The 12,709-nt window shown below is 39.0% G+C and overlaps 1 protein-coding gene across 2 annotated transcripts in view; it reads left to right on the top strand.

Moving 5' to 3' along the window:
• The window catches only part of NCK2 (NCK adaptor protein 2), an 81,533-nt gene that overhangs the window by 18,369 nt on the left and 50,455 nt on the right, over window positions 1-12,709 (top strand). The window lies entirely within an intron of this gene.

The raw sequence follows: 12,709 nt of genomic DNA, 5'->3' as shown, positions 1-12,709 counted from the left end.
CTAAAAAAGAGAGGAAATTATTCCACCTACTTAGAAGGAAAACAGAGTTTTCAAATTTATTTAAATATAGAAATACTTTTAACTTAGCTTTTTCAGGTCCTGTTTTAGATTTAAAAACTAAGAGATACCCTTAGTTACATTTTCAGGTGAAGGTGTTTGGTTGATGAAGTTAACAGCTTTCTATTTTTGTAGGTGAAGTCTGTGTTCCTTAAGGTCTGTTCCACTGGAACAGGTTACCTAGTGATGTGTTTGATGCCCTGTCCCTGCAGACTTTCAAGACGAGGCTGGATAACCTGATCTGGCCGTGGTGTCCCGGTTCATTGCAGGGGAGCTGGACTAAATGGTGCTCAGAGATCCCTTCCGACTCTAAGGATTCTGTGATTAAAAACTGCGAGTGATAATTTGGGGACTCTGGTCTTTGGCTCTTGTTGGGAGATTCCCTGTTGTGGTCTGCCCATAATTCTAGACATACAAGAAGGGGAACTGGGAGGGCTTCAGCTGGAGCTCAAGAGGTAGGTAATGGAGGGGGAAGGCATTTTGAAGAATGTGTGGAACAAAGCATGAATATGCAATAGAGAAGACCACGTAATTGAGTAATGCAATGGAATAAAATGCAAAGGCTTTTTTTTTTTTTTTGTAATGTATTTTAACCATTTCTAGCGAGGAGGGGGAGGAGCAAGGGAATGAATAAAGTCACTGCCTTTACAGTCTCTGTATAGAAAAAGCTCTAACCCAAATCTTTTCATTCTAATTGCAGAACTGGAACACAAACCTTGACATATCTTAAGATCCTCTGTCCCTTAGCCTGAAATAGTATCTCCTACTGCTTCTGAGCCTAAGTGGGAGGCATGTAAAGGACAAAATTTAATAGTTACTACTAAAATTGTTCAACACGATGACTGAAATATTTAAAAGCTAGTTTTTGAAAGATTGAACCTTTCAGTTTTGGAAATAAAATAACCAGATATGGGGACTGGGTTTGAAAATGGACAGTATGTGTTTACTTGGCTTTTGTATTTTAATAACAGATCATGTGTGTAAATGTCAGTGTGACATTTTTATTTCTAGCCTGCACGAGGAAGATGATTTAGTCAGGTTAGCCACTAAAGAACGAGCCGTTCAACAAGACACTTTGTCATCCTTTAGAGAACTCTGAGTGAGTTGAGTGCTTACTACTAAATGGTGCTGAGGGCTTGTTTTGTTGGTTTTTTTTTTCCTCTGAATTCCTGAAAGAAAGGGCGTCTGGACATCTATCAACAGTGAATTGCTGGATGGTGAGACAAATTTGGCAGGTACATGAATGAAAGTAGAGGAGTACATGATTACAGTGTGTCCATAAATTAACTCCAGTGAAGTGGTGAAGTATTCTGAGCACCTGAGAGTTCTAGTGAAGAGAGCTTTTAAATGCAGGTGCAATAAGAGCTTACTTAAAAATCACATCACAACAACAAATAAAACCAAACAGTGAGATTTTTGCAGGTGATGTTGAATTCACTGGGTGGTTGTGTGTAGGTGTTTCAGGGAGACTTCAGAAACATGTGGCAGATAGAGAAAATTCAGAGCTGCCTTTATTATAAATGAAATGTTATTAAGCTGTGGTTGCCACCTATATCATAATGTAAAGATGGTTGAAAAGCATGTTGATGCTCATTTTGTTCAGTTTATTGTCACACCATCTGGGACCTAAATGAGACCTAATAGAGTAGTAATTGGATTTGCAGTACATGTATGGCAGAGCAGGATTCATGATACTGCTGCTCTGTGTGTAATAGAGAGTGAACACAAAAATTAAATCTCTTGTAATAAAAAACTGGCACCAAATGTATTCCTTGAGTATATCCTAGCTTTCTGGTTAAATAAATTGAATCTGAAACTGGAGAAATTTGCTTTCTGGGATTTGCCAAAATGTTCCTGACAGCCTCATTGACTCCATGGTCCACGTGGAAGTTATTTTTAAGTAAACCTGATGGTTTTTTCATTGCAAGATAATAATTGAAGTAAATTATATTATTGACAAATTTAGTTGAAAATAAAAGCCTGGTATCCTAAGTTATTCTGTAGCATCACAAAATGTGGTGGGTTACTGATCTGAACTTGGTCCAAACTGGCAATATCCCACATTGGTGACTTGGAAAGGGATCTCTGCCCATGCCCCTAGAAGTGGCTTTTGAGACTGAATATACTGAAGTGGTGAGGACTGTGTGTAGCTTGTCTTGCTGGTACTGATCTCAGCTAAAAATGTCTGGTGTTCAAGAGCACAAGCAATATTTGCGTATTACCCATTTCTTTCAATTACTTTTCTGAATTACCTATGAACTTAAGAGTTGAGGAGATTCTGACAAACGTAACTTCATATGTTCAAACCTCTGAAAATCCCATAACCGTGCTCAGAGGAAAACAAAACCAAAAACAACCTTCAGTTGTTTGAGTCTTAGTAACAAGCGCATTTTGGAAGATGTATTCCTAAAGATGGACTTGGCTCCTAATGAATGCTTTTCTTTCTCCTGAATTTGATGTTGTGTTGGTAGCAGTAGCATTTGGTGAATTATAAACTTACCTTTAGAAGTGTTCATGCTGGTGTCTGGGCTGATCAGAATTAGAAACTGCCTAAATCAGTCAGGTGTTTTTCAGCATTATTCATTTTATATATTTAAAACTTCATTTATCCATCTGTAATTGAGATAAAGGTTCCTGGTTAGAATTTTAGTTATTAACAATTCATATTCCTTTGGCTGTTTGACATCTTCATTTTTTTAGATAATTTAGTAGCCATTTTCTTTATCAGTTTCATTTGAAAAACAGATGAACTTATCTGTATTTTCAGAAGCGATTATTTTCTTATGCCCATAAGAAAAAAAAACCTCCTTTTTTTTTTTTTTTTGTTTAATTCGTTGACTTATAAGGCATTTTGATAGCTGTGTGTTATAAAACCACAAAGTGAATTCTGTGGTGAAGTTCAGCAAGCTGAAAATGCTAAATGCCACAGAATTAGGCAGTAACAGAGACTTCCACAGTAAAAGAGAAATAGGTAGCTAGAATAGGTTAGGGAAAAACAGCAGAAAGAAATCAGAGCCTTGAATTAAAGCAACCGTGACAAATGATATTCCAAGCTTTCGTATTTAAGCAGAGGAGGAATATGGTTATTATTTTTGTTACGTAGACTTGAGGTAAATTTAGTTTGTGCTTTCAGGAAGTTTACGCTCACACTAGTCATAGCATGTACAGTCTTGCTGTACCTGAGTTCTTGGTTGTGCTGCCTACCAGTAGCTTTCTAAAAGTGCGTGGAAATACTTAGAGTTATTTGTAACTGTGGTTTGTAATGGCAGTCTTAATCTGTAGTCTGATATATATATATATATATATATATATATGCTGATATATGATATGAATATGAAGTACGTGAAATAGTTTTGAGAAAAAAATGCAGGAGTAATGGAGGATGTAGAAATAATTAGAAATCTTTGGATTACTGCCTATGCCCCTTATTCCTAAGAAGTGAACCTGGGAGCTATTACCTTAGGGGGCAAATTTGGACATTGTAATTGGCTTTGACCTTTTGCCAGATGTCTGGCGGTTCCTTTTCCCCCTCCCTTGTGTCCAGATAAATGTCATGTGTTCAGGTTTTTGTTCCCTTGTTCTGATTTCAAGTGTGAAGCTGCTTATGTAGCTAATCTGCACTCAACAATTATTTCCACTTCTAACCCCAGTAGGACTCTCTTTTGGGGTATTCAGACAGGAATGACAAATTGGATTTCTGCCCAGATACTGTATTTAGATAGCTTTGGAGTTGTCTTTAATTTGACATCTGCCATAGGAAATCTTGTTTTTTGGATATTGTTGCAAGGCCTGCAATATTTCCATTGCATTTTCATTTGTAGTTTTTTTCACTGAAGTGGTGGGATTAAAAGGCGTAGAACCGACGCCATCAGATGTGTGCTAGATGTAAAATGGGGAAGATCAGTGCTGAAAATGTCAGGATCTAAGTTGTTGCCAAATTCTATTTGAGCATTAGGAGATTTTGGAATATCTATTTATCCTTCAAATGGCAACAGCAGCAGCATCTAACTATGGCTACTGCGTGCTTTAGCAGGACCAAAGCTATGTGAAAATCTGTTCTTGCTGTTCAGCTCATGTGAAATATCTTGGTCAGTTCAGGCAAAACAGATTCAGTTACATCCAATCACAAATGGGAAAGGAAAGGAAGGTGGTTTTTAGGGTCTCTGTGTTCTTGGGAAATAACAATCCTGCCTAACAGCGTGTTTGTTCTTTTACTTGGAACTGAGCAACCTAGCAGTTCTGGTTTGACCTTCGAATTCAAGGTGCCGACTTTGGATGTTGCAAAAAGGTAGTCACAATAGAAGTCTTGGCTCCACCTGCACCTACTCTGTCTGCTAGTAACAGTTGTGAGACAGATTTCTCCAACTTGTTCTCACACCTGAAGTTGGTATTGATTTCTTAACTGGAAAGTCAGGGTGCCTGGGCCTTCTGCAGCCATCCTTTCACAGTGAAATATCTCTTGCTCATACTAACTATATTTCAAGTGTAATTTGCCTGAATGGACTGCAGCAGAGCTTGTGCACTCTTCAGCAAAAAGATACTTTGGCAGCAGTGCCTCCAGTGTCAGTACGTACCTAGTAGCTGTGCACCTGGAGGAGGGTAGAGAGCCAAAACTCAAACATCCTCCAGGATGTTTTAGAGCAGGTAAGATGCAGATTATTAATAAATATTATTATGTATTAATAAATAATTCACATTTGACAGTGGGGAGGCCCTGGCACAGGCTGCCCAGGTGGTGTGGTGTGGTGCCCTCCACTAAAGGCCAGGTTTAGGTTGAGGCCTGGGGCAGCCCTGGACTGGGTGGGCTTTGACGTCCCTGCCAACTCAAGCCATTCTGTGATTGGTATAATGCACTGAGCTGCCACCGGGCTGTTTGAGAGCTACCAATAAGCTTCTGGCAATTTTCTGTGAAGATGTTGGTCATGATTTGCTGTGAGCACATCCTCCATTTCTCTACGTCTGCCTGGCAGCACCAAACACAAACACTGACCTTGCTATATCTGAATTAACATCACCTTGTCTGTATGCTATTACATGAAGAGAGCAGTGGCACTGTTTCTGATGGCAGACGGTACTGTTACAGCCAGACAAGCAACTGTTGAATGCAAACATATGGATATAGGAAAGATAATCTTTGGACTAATAAAAAACAAATAATTTATCAGAACAGGAGCTGTAATAAGAGTTAGAGTTAGACTTTAACTTTGAATTGTGAAGCATGCCTTGCTTTTTTTCTACCACGATAGCGACCTGAAAACTCTGTAGTCCTTGTTACAGTCCATTTTCTGTTGCGTCTTACCCAGAGCAAATCTCATCTGTTTGCCTAGATGTGAAATTTATTTGCTTACTTAAAACGTGCTCCTAGCCAAGAGTGGTAGCCAGAAGTCTCTGCTTCATGTTGCTCTGATAATCTGCCTGTGACTAAGTGATACATCCTCTATGGTAGCTAATTTACTGGAATCTGTGGTTTTTCACTTCCCTAAATGCCACCTGTGAATGCTTTTTTCCAGCAGAGGCAGGCATTTTTACTTAGATGTGCAGATCTCTAGATTGCTCTAATGACTGTATTGACATGTTGTTTGTAGGCATCTTCCGCAGCCTTGAAATCCTCAAGCATTGGATTAAAAGCTCTGACTTAGAGACATCTGGAGGAATTGGTATAATTCAGTTGGTTGTATATGTATTTTGACACATAGGACGTTACATGGCAAGTATGTAACAGGAGAAATGGATCTGCTGGCGAGCTGTTTGGACTAATCAGTTATTAATAGCCACGCTGGTCCATGAAAAATTCTAAACTAATTTTACCTCATGGAAAAGGCTGTTTTTGTGCTGTTTTTACATTCAATTAAAATAAAAGTATAAATCAGAGACAGGCTGAAGTTCCAGTGGAGCAAATTGTTACAGTGCGTGTTTAAAATGCTACTTTCTGGATTCTAAAGTGTTGAAGGAAGTTAGTTATCTAAGATATTTCTTGCTGCTCAAACTACAAATCTGATTCTTAAGGTATCCTATTGAGGAAAGAAAAATAATTACTTTGTGGTCAGAATGTGGCCTGAGAAGCCTGCTAAGTTAAGAACTGTGTAAGGTTTGAAGTCTGATCTTTTCCTTCCTCAGAGATACTGTGATACAGAGTTTAAGAACATCCTTAGGCGTGGTTAGGTTTCTGCTTACTTATCTGCAATTATAACTGATGATTCAGGTCTTCATTGTACCTTTGCAAGCATTTGTGAGGTGCCTATAGAGCTGCCCTAAGCATTAATCAAGACCTGTGTTGCTTTTTCTGTGTGGTCTTGTGGGATGTGTATACGTGCACTTATGTAATCAGAATGCAAATTCTTAAATAAGGAAAACTGGAACGGTTCTGAGCTCCTATTTCATGTTATAAATAGAAAAGAAGAAACAGTGGAATGAAGATAAAATTGAGTTTGATTGTTCTTCCTTTTAGGGATTGCTTTTGAATAGCGGTGCTCAACAAAATGGGGACTGTTTTAGTGGCATAGTACCTTTGTAAAATGAAGGAGGCATATGACAAAGGACTCAACATGGCTAGCATTTATTTTTATGTTTTGTTGTGTATCAAAGGCAGGTGAGTGTGGTTTGTTTTATTTTTTTGGGGCTGGAATATTAGGTTTCCTCTGAAGGCATTTGTAGCCTAGCTGGGATGATGCTTCCTGTCCTTACATTCATGATTTCCTCATCTCTACTTCAGTGTTTGCATTAATTGAAAGTTTGTGGCACTGGGTTTAGATTATGTCAATATCATTTTGTCAATATCATTAAGTATGAAGATAAGCAGGAATTTCTAAGATGGGAATTTAAAAAATGTTTTTCATATTACTGTGAGTTGTTAGAAATTTATTATCAACATTAAGTTATTTAATAGCTTAAACTTTTAAGGGAATCTTCTAGCTGAGAGAATGTAAAAGATGCACGATTCCCTTGAACAAAACAATGTGATTCAGTAGAATATGTAGTAGACATAGCAGGTGCAATCATTAATAGATACAATAGCTCTAATTGTTTTCTGCAAAATTAGAAAGATTTTATTCATGCATGTTTTGCAGCTAGAGGAAGCTGATAATGGAAGCTGTTTTGGAAGTATGTTCTTTCGAATAAACATCGTTACTGTTTAGAAGATGAAGTACCCAAGTTTCAGTAGTGGATTGGGAGTTAATGATTGTGATGGTAGATGTAAAAATTGTTCTTGGACTTTTTTAGAAACATACCAAGTCTGAAGATGATGTGGATCTGACTGCAGGAGTTAAATGAGAATATATACCACTGCAGCCTCTTTGATTGTGGTGGGGTCAACTGTGATCCGCTGCATGTTTTTGCTTCTTGTGTTCCTCTTGGACACACCCCTCCAGACAAGAACTATATGTATATGAAAAAAACAAAACAACAAAATAGTTGGGTGACCAGTGATAACTAAATGCCTAATTGCTTCTTCCTTGAAGCGTGTCAGCATGTGTCTAGTTGTACTTTCTGATTTCTGCAGGTGTTGTACACCTAATTGTGTTTGTAGTATTCAATAAATGAATGGATTCATCTAAGTTTAACAGTAGTTGTTTATTTTACCATTTCTTAGTTTCAAGTACAGTAATATTAACTGAGTTTTATGAGGATACACTGGTAGGCAGTTAAAATACTAAGGGTATCCTAGAACCTTGAATACACTTTGGGTTTCTTTTTGTTTCAAGCAAATTCAGGCAGGCATTTTGCTCCTGAGTGCTTTTTTGCTGATGTGTCTGCTGCTGTATGGTACTGGGTTATGCATGCCCAATTGTCTGTACAGTTAAAATATTTTGAGCGTAGCATATTTTGATGTAACTTCATTTGAAATATCTGCCTAATGGAGAAGTCTTAATGGAATACTTTAATAGCCCAAAGTGGTTACCTGCGATTGCTCTAGTGTATTTCAGTCAATTACAAAGGAAGACAATATTTAATGTTGAAGTGGAGCTAGATGGTGTAATGAACTGGCAGATTGCCAGCATGATCTTCTCTGCAGGAGAATTTGTATTAACGTGGTGCTTTTCATTTGTTCTCCAGAAGGTCACCAGCAATACGTCAATTGTTGAATTTTATCATAGTTATCAGAGTCACTTGAATGACTTATCATTTGAGTTAAAATTCCCAGGCTGTGCGGTGCAGGTTTATGGTCGGGTCATTTTTGTGTATTAGCATATTAAGTATCAAAGAGATTATTTTAGCTATTTCATGTCAGAATTTAAATAGATGGTGGTTGGGTGTTGGGAAGGGAGCCTGAGAGAATTGTCGTTGAAAATAGTCATTGTAAGGCTGAATTTGGATTTTAGTCATGGGGATAAAGAAATTGGGGCACGTCGCAGCTATTAATGAAAGGGAAGATGGTTAATAACTTTGGAGGTTACTTTTCAGATAATCATTAGAAGAGCACTAATTTATTCTTAAAGTTGTAATCTTTAAAGATTACACAGTTAAATTTAAGGTGCACGTTTTATTAGATGCTACTGATCGTTGTCTTTTGGTACTTGTTGAAGCACCACATTCAAATCCATTTTTGACTACTCAGAAACACTTTTCACTGTGGGACTTAAGCAGTTCTTGTGTTGGGGAGATTTTGGTCTAACAAACCAATGAGTAATTGAGATTGCAGTTGAAACATAGATTTATCTTTCTTCTGCGTGCTTGTAACCACATGTTCACCTAAATCCTGTGTTCTGTGTTTCCTGTTCCCTGGTGTCATCTTCCATGCCTTTGTTCTGAACCTCGCAGGACCCACCTCCCGTGAGTGACCCACCTTGGCATACTGCATGTATAAGCACTGAGACTCTCTCAGTAGTCTGGTATTACAACATCACAGACTGGCTAAGGCTGGAAGGCCACCAGGAGCAGGATGCTCAGGTCCATGGCTGAGTGGCTTTTGGAGATCTCCAAAGGAGGAGGCTTCACAACTTCTCTGAGCAGCGTGTGCCAGTGCTCCATCACTCACAGAGCCTGGAAGTGCTTGCTGCTATTCAGAAGGAGTCTCCTGCGTTCCAGCTTGTTTCCCTTGTCTTCTGTCCTGCCACTGGGCACCACTGAAAGGAACCTCTGTCCTCTGTGCACTTTCCGTTCAGGTATTTACAGCCTTATTCTCCAGGCTGAACTTCCTCGTCTCATAGAAGAGATACTCCAGTCCCTTCATCGTCCTGATGGCTCTATATTGGTCTCTTTTCCACATATCCAGGTCTGTACTGGTGGTCCCAGAACTAAACACATTGCTCCGGGTGTGGCCTGGAGTTGGATTGAGATATGACACCAAAAGGTACAGAGTCTGAGGCACTGATGATGCCCTGGGTACTATGCTTCTGTTGGACAGCCATGGCAGTGGCTGCCTGCCTTACCTGGGACTCTTTGGAAACTGTAGACTCATTTCTAGAGTTTCCTCATGTGCAGCAGTTTGTCTTGTGGGTGGACAGTGAGCATTTGCCATTTATGTTTGAAGCCTTTTGGAGGTTACAGGAAATGATTTTGTATTCTCAGTGCTGAAATATTCATGGCCCACCCTGACTTTCTCATCAGATACGGCCTTCTAGAGTTTGATTGTTAGAACACCATGACAAAAAGCCCCACTCAAGATGCAAAGCCTGTGGTTCAGTTGCAGGCTGTCTCAAGCTGTAACCACTGTTTCCATTCACCATGCGTGAGAAGGAAGATCTCAGATTTGCCTAACTGAAGTACTGTTTCAAGGAATGTATTTGATGCATAAGTGAATTCTTTGTGGTCCAGGTTTCCATCCTGAGTTTGAGTCACTTGGCAAGTTGCAGGGCTGCCAGTGAAGCTTTTGGCAGGGGAGATATGATGGAAATAGATGCATACTCATTGGGAAATTATTGTTAATGAAAGTCAGAGCATAAATATTTTCTGGCTATTGTGTAGCAAAATCAAGACTTAGCAGGAGAAAAGCAGAATTAGAGTCAAAATGCAATTGAATTGAACCCAGAGAGGAAAAACCTGTATGCGTCTTGTGCTGTTGTGTCTGTGCATCTGAGCTTTATTTCAGGAAAAGTGTTGGTAGGAATAAGGTTTTCTTGTATGTATCTATTTTATACATATTATATATAAATTATCTTATTTAAGATATATCTCCTCTTTTGACTCTTGGTATGTTCTGAGGTACTTGTAGTATTTGTTAATTGGGCTGTGAAAGTGAAGCCTCTTTCTGTACAAAAACAGAGTTATATCGAAATACTTTTGTGGCTTGTTTGGTTTTTTTCTTATATGTTTAGATAGAATTTGGACTTTTATTTTCCCCAACTATACTTTCTCTCCAGTTAACTGATAAGTATAGGATTCATTTTTCAGGTATTGATGATTAACAGTCCTGTTTCTCTGCTCACTTCCCAAGGCAAGTTCTAAACACTGATGCACATTTGTGAAGTTGGAAGCAGTCACTCGGAGCGTTGAGTTGCTCTTTGAAGAACAGAACCTCCAAATCCTTTGAAGCAGTGTCAGAAGGTTGATGAAGTAGTTTTTTTGTGGGTATTAACAGACAGTAGATGATTTGTGGGGTGAGAGGGGAATAAAAGTACTATTTAGAAGATCTTGTATCAAAATAAAGTATCATTTGCTTTCTTGCTTATTTTTTTCCTCTCGTGATTAACAATATTCTGGCAGGAGAGAAGCATACTACAAAAGGGAACAGGGATTGTTAAATCTGGAGAAGAGGAAGCTTATTGTTGTTTACAAGAACCTGAAAGGATTTGGGGGGCAGATAGGAGTTGATCTCATCCTCCAGGTTACTAGTGATAGGAAGAGAGGTAATGGACTTAAGTTGTTGCGCTGGGGAAGGTTCAAGTGGGATATTAGGAAAAGTTCTCTCTCTGAAAGAGTTGTCAGGCATTGAAACAGGCTGCTCAGGGAGGTGGTGAAGTCACTGTCCCTGCAGGTGTTGAAGGAATGTGTAGATGTGGCAGTTAGAGGTGTGATTTAACGGGCATGATGGTGATGGGTTGATAGTTAGACTAGATGATCTTAAGGTCTTTTTCAGTCTTACTAATTCTATGACTTTGAAAACGTTTAGCTGTCAGGAAGAGATCTACCTTGCTTTAGGGTTTTTAATGTTGGTTATTAAAGTATCTTTTCCCTTTACAATGTATCTTCAGGTCTGTCCTGTAATTTCAAATGGAGAGCAGTTCTTATGGTGAATAATAGTTCTGGAGACTAAGAATACAGTAACTGGGCAGGAGGATTGATTTGGCAAAACATAGTTGTCTGTCTACTGAAAACTTGGTGAAATAAAGAGCCTGGATGCAGTGTAATGGGCATTTCAGCTTGTAGTTAAGCACAAAAGAAGCGATGGCAGGTGGTAGGCCATTCTCCCATAGCATCAGCTCTCTGCCATTACAGATGTATTTTCATTCATCAAGTGTTCAGTACTTAATCACAATTTGGCCTTGGTGTTTTTTGTTCTTTCCCATGCTTCAGGAGCAGCATCCTGCTTACCTTGAGACTTCAAGATAGCTGGAGAGTAGGAACCATTTTTTCTGCCCTCAGTGTTTATCAGTCTCCCTTTCTCTCCTTATAAAGAGTGGAAGTCCAAACCTCACTTTCATATGTCTTTGGAACGTATTTGCAATACTTCCTTCAGTACTTTTTTTTCCCCTCCCCTTTCATTAGGATGAATTAGATGAATTCCACACACTACATGAATTGCTTTCTGTAATTGAATTTCTTTGTAGGATACTTCTGTAGCATGACAACTTATTTGAGTCTGTTCAGGGAAGATTTTTGAACACAAATGTTTGTGTACAAGTGGCCTTCGAATGAGTAAGAATTGTAATAATGTGTTGTTATGAGCTAAGGGTTGTAGTACAGGAAGATGCTTGGAATATTTTCCTTCTGTTTGATTTGGATCTTAACAAATTTACATATCCTGAATTTGTCAGACATCCTTTGGAGTTGGAAGTCTTGTTAGAAAATAGGAAGACACTGTTGAAATAATCTGAGATCTCAGATTCTGAAATACTACTTTTATGGTTAGTAACACTTAACACAGCAGGTCAACATGGAGGAGCTCTCTGAAGGTCATGTATCCAAGCCTACTTGGAGCGGGGCTAAGGCCAAAGCTGGGACCCTGTTAAGTTGAACTTTGAGACTCTCAGGCAGAAGGTCCCCTTATTTCTTGGAAGGCATGTTGCTGTGCCCAGCCAACCTTGTGGGGAACTCTTCTTCATGTTCAAACAGAACCTCCTTAATGAGAGTTCTCCTTGCCAACTTCAGAGTTCAGTCTGACTTGTGTTGGAGGGCCCCGAACCATGTGTCGTAGGCCAGGGACCTTGCAGGTACCCAATGCGTGGAATTATCTGTCCCTCACACTGCAGCCTGGGTCTTTGCTCCCATGCTCAGTTCTCTGTGTGTGATTGTGGTTTCCCTTAGGAAGATGCAAGTCAAACTTGCTAGTGTAAAAGTGAAGGGTGCAATAGCTGAAGCAGCTCAGATGCAATTTTTAGAACTGTTGAATTTTTAATTAGATTTAATCACTAATTTTTCTTTGTATTGTTGTGTGGATTTATATCCTTCCCTACTTGGTTTGGATGTTCTGCAGTTCCACTGACTTTGTACATAACATATCTTTTTTCCTGGATGGATACAGCTTCCATTTATACTGAGTACATGGATCAAG

Source organism: Cyrtonyx montezumae, unplaced genomic scaffold (assembly GCF_038088225.1).
Source record: "Cyrtonyx montezumae isolate F1298 unplaced genomic scaffold, pur_monq_1.0 scaffold_3, whole genome shotgun sequence".
Taxonomy (NCBI): domain Eukaryota; kingdom Metazoa; phylum Chordata; class Aves; order Galliformes; family Odontophoridae; genus Cyrtonyx; species Cyrtonyx montezumae.
This window is presented reverse-complemented; position numbering and strand designations above follow the sequence as displayed.